Here is a 4,858-nt window from a genome sequence, read left to right on the forward strand (position 1 = left end):
AAAAAAATATGCTAAAAAATGCTAACAGTCCAAATCTAACCAAGGATACTGCCACCTATTGGACGTAATAGGTAACACTTTCCATTTAACTATATACATGCTTGACTTATTGAGGGCCTTTTGTACAACACAAGAGCATTTTAAGGACAAAAACCTGACAAATGTCTTGAAATAAAACAATGTCTTGAGGTATGATAACCATAGTATAATATTTATCACATATTTAGATTTATTTATATTATTTATTACATTCTGCAAAAAAAAAAAAAAAAAATTCAAAAATTTTGTGTTTGTTTTTGAACCATTTTAATCCCTGCCCCAAATATATAAAAGAACATAATTTTACATACATTTATAATGGTAATTGTTCAAATGTGAGATTAATTTTGAAGCATTAAACAAAAATGAATCATTGAATTTGCGACAAACCCCATTTGGAATATAACTTGACCCACCTTTCAGTGCAAATCTGGAGCAGGACATGTGGTTAAAGGTGCAACAGAGGATCTTTTCGTCGGCTGAGAAACCAAAGACTGTTACTGAGTTTTTGAAATGAGTGCATGTGTAAGAACAACCCCCCTCCTTCACAGCTCCTTTCAAGGGAACACCTCCCAAAACTCGTGCCACGAGTATTGGAACACGAGTTTTTACCACTGTTCTCTGTATCGTGTTAGTGGATTCATTATGTCGGACTCACCGCAGGTAACTCATAATCTGCAGTTGTTACTCCTGTCTCCTGACAAAAACATTGCATGCGGCGTCTGTGGAGTGTGGAAAGTTACTGGAGTGTGCAGCAGCGCACGTCTCTCACAAGGAACGTCACGGCAGTGACGCGATGATCAGCTGTTGAGATCTTTGACCACTCTGTAGTGCTTATTCTTTCTAATATGCTCACAAATCCGACAGGCATGATCAAGACCGAATATTGCTCACTTTGAAACAAAATGTTCTCTCCAGGTAAAGTACTGCCTGTACAGATTCTCGTTTTGGTCCAAGAGTTTTAGATGATCAGCCAGTTCTTTTGGGGATGGGAAGCCATCCACATGGATGAAGGCTTCACTTGGTATGAGCTGCTCATAGTTCTCTCTCGGTGGGCCAAGAACAACTGGAACAGTACCAAGTGCTAGAGAGTTGAACAGCTTCTTAGTCATGTTGAATTTGCAACTGGACACCAAATTTAAATATTCATTATGGTTAATTGGACTGTTGAAGTGTCCTCCATGGGCTTCCACGTTAATGTGTTTCACTAACTCATTAAAGTACTGTGAACGCTTATGATTTGGATTATAGTTACTTACAACCCAGCAAACTAATTTTTCCTTCTTTGGGATAGCATTAGTTTGGTAACACTTTAAAATTACAGCCCGGAAAGTACTGCGTAATTACAACAAATTTACAGCGTAACTTTCAATATTTATAGTGTAACTATACAGTAAGTATGTGTAAGTATAGGGGAACAAGAATGAAGTATTGGGAATAAAGGGGTAACAACCAGGAAAATAACAAATTATTTTATACTGTAAATATTTTATAACTAAGGGGTACTTATGACATATAACTTAGGGGTAAATATGACATTACGGGCCGTAAATTAAAGTGGAGCTTGTTACCCTCTTATTTCATGTAGTTACAGGGTAAGTAGTGGAATAGTCTCCCAATTCAAATTCGAGCTGCTACCACTCTATTTTTAAGTCTACTCTTAAAACTTATTTCTCCTTGGCATTCAACATCTCCTGACTTGCTGTGCAATGATCATATATTTTAATACACCTCATCCATTTTACAGTGTTTGTTCTATAGATTGTCTTATTGTTTGTAACCCTGTTGACTGTTCTTTTTTTGCATACTCTGTGCTACACTTTGGTCGACTTCGGTTGTTTTAAATCTGCTATATAAATAAACATTGTATTATTGTATTGTATTGAAAGTATGACATTACGGCCGTAAATTAAAGTGGAGCTTGTTACTCTCTTATTTCATGTAGTTACAGGGTAAGTAATTAATAAAAAATAAATAAATAAAAACGCAAACAGTCATATCACTTGGAAAACTTTATTTGAAAAACAACTTATTTCAAAAGAGATTTAAAGTTACAACACTTCTTATTCGTTTCTCTTACTTGGCTTCCTCCTCCTCTTGTTCCTCTTTTTCTTTCTTTCCACTGATGAATCTTAAGAGGGAATCCCATTTGCTATTCTGTATTTAAAAAATACAGTACATCCGGAAATGTACTCATCATTTACCCTCATGCCATCTGAGATGTATACGACCTTCTTAAGATGAACACAAAAAGGATTTTAGGAAAAAAATAAATCATCTGGGAACGCTTTATAATGCAAGCTCACGTGTTCCTAAAAGTCGAAGCATCAAACAGCATTAACTACAGTAATCCATACGACCCCAATGGATGAATCGATGTCTTCTGAAGTGAAACGATACGTATTTGTAAGAAAAATACCATATATTTTAATATTTTTAAAACTTTCGACCAGCTGTCTTCTGCGCGTGCATGCGAGGGTTGAGAGTCCATGCTTGACGTAATTTGAAGCGTGACGTAGCGTAAACTCACGCAGATGTTGGATGCCGTCAGTTTTTTTTTTTTTTTTTTTTTTTTTTTAGTAATGCTCACAACAAAATACACAGAATAACAGTTAATGAGAACGAGAAACAAACAAGACAGAATAACAGAGACGGCAGTTGTCGCGGGAGATTCGTGTGAAACGCGATTCGTGTGGAACGCCATGAAAGCTTCACGTTGCTCATTTCAATATGCTTCATCGAACGCGAAGTCGACTCTCATGCAGGCGCTGGTGACAGCTGGTCGGAAGTGAAAAGATGAATAGCCTAAACCATGAATTTCTGTGTGTATACTGTATTTTCTTATAATACAGAATAGCAACGGGATTCCTTCTTAAGATTCATCAGCTGAGAAACAAGAGCAGGAGGAAGCCAAGCGAGAAACAACAACAACCAAAAAATGGACAAAACTTGTTACTTTCTGTCAGGACTTTAGAGTTTGAAGTGAAAAGTTGATTTAAAAAAATTAATAATAAGTGTCGTAGACCTGTTTTTAATAAAGTTGTTTTTCAAATAAAGGTTTCAGAGCCAGTGATATCAGATTGTTTGCATTTAATTAATTACTTACCCTGTAACTACATGAAATAAGAGGGTAACAAGCTCCACTTTAATTTACGGCCCGTAATGTCATACTTACCCCTTAGTTATAAAATATTTACAGTATAAATAATTTGTTATTTTCCTGGTTGTTACCCCTTTATTCCCAATACTTTACATATTGTTCCCCTGTACTTACACATACTTACTGTATAGTTACACTATAATTATTGAAAGTTATGCTGTAAATTCATTGTAATTACGCAGTACTTTCCGGGCTGTAATCTAAAGCGTTACCCATAGTTTTTCTCTACCTCTGTGGCATCTGAGAGCCAACCGTACGGTACTGGAATATCTGAATCCCAGTGGTAACCTGAAGTCAGATTGAACAGATCTTTTAGCAGGGGATTTTGACCTGAATGTGTTGGAGACTCCATATTCCACCATATCCACTTCTGGAAAGCAGGCCGTGGAAGTTTTGGCATGTTAGATAACTGCATCTCTATGATGAAACATAACCCCATGTGCTTGGTTTAAAAAGACCTCTGTCATCTGTTAAATGACAGCCATGGATATTGAAAGCTGAACTGCAGAGTCCAAGGCCAAATCTTGAACCAAAAGGCCACATCCAGATCAACACAATGGTGTCTGGTTCTTCATTCTCAGTGGAAGTCAAGGGTTTTGGTACAGATGTTGTCATCAGAGAGTTCCTCCATCGAGTTGTTCACAGTGCACATGTAGTTCTGCATCTTAAGAACATGGAGGCAAGATTTTTTGCTGCTGTTTTTTATCTGGACTTCTTGGTTAAAATATCCAAGTGGTAGGAGGTGGTATGCAGAAAGTATAAAACATTCCAACAAAAACATGGAAATTACTGCCTTTACAGCAGTTTTCCAAGAAACTGATATTTTTATCCTTCACTAATGCAGGGGAGAAGAAAGAGAATGCATCAATAATTGGCTTAAAATGTTATAAAATTGCCTTTAAAATACATAAATGGTCATCTAGATTTGAATGGGAAAATGTTCCAGTCTGTCTGCAAGTACAATGTATATTTAAAGACAAAATAAGTGTAAGATCCTTCTTGTGTTTTATTAAATGATGGGCTACACTGTTCAGAAAACTCAAAATGTTTGTGGAAACTGATTACCTTAAAACATTTAGATTAAGTTAGAACTTATAATTATTTTGTACTGTACACAAACATGTTAACTACAATTTAATTGAAATATTAAATTAACTGAATCATAATGTTTATGATTATGTGTTAGTTAGCAACAACACAATAGCATGTGCTTATGTAACTATAGCTGTGTCCAAAATTGAATAGCCTACTTCTCTACTATATAGAATGCGAAAAACAGTATGCAAACAGAGTAGTATGTCTGAATTCATAGTATTCGAAAAACAGTAGGCGAAAAGTACCTGGATGACTTACTACTTTCGGTGAGATTCTAAAGTATACATACGATGGACACTTTGAAGCCATGAAAGAGGATTTATGAATGGAGTTCGGAAACCTTTGGAATGGAAACCTTTAGGTTTTGCATGCCCATTCTTTACCATAACCGCAGGAGCTGGTAACCCTACAAAACTTCAACATAACAGAAATCTGGCAACATGTGAGAAGTGCCAGTTCACAAGAAAAAGTGATGGTATGCTACAGGTTAAAATATAGAAGTGTCCACTTCGAGCACTACTTGATGAAAAACATAGATTCCACTTGGTATTTTAAATGTAATTC

At 36.0% G+C, this 4,858-nt stretch overlaps 1 pseudogene; it reads right to left on the bottom strand.

Moving 5' to 3' along the window:
• Positions 1-839: 839 nt before the first annotated feature.
• Positions 840-3,980, bottom strand: LOC137037167 (4-galactosyl-N-acetylglucosaminide 3-alpha-L-fucosyltransferase 9-like; annotated as a pseudogene).
• Between the last annotated feature and the right edge of the window lie 878 nt (positions 3,981-4,858).

Source organism: Chanodichthys erythropterus, chromosome 15 (assembly GCF_024489055.1).
Source record: "Chanodichthys erythropterus isolate Z2021 chromosome 15, ASM2448905v1, whole genome shotgun sequence".
In the NCBI taxonomy this organism is placed as follows: domain Eukaryota; kingdom Metazoa; phylum Chordata; class Actinopteri; order Cypriniformes; family Xenocyprididae; genus Chanodichthys; species Chanodichthys erythropterus.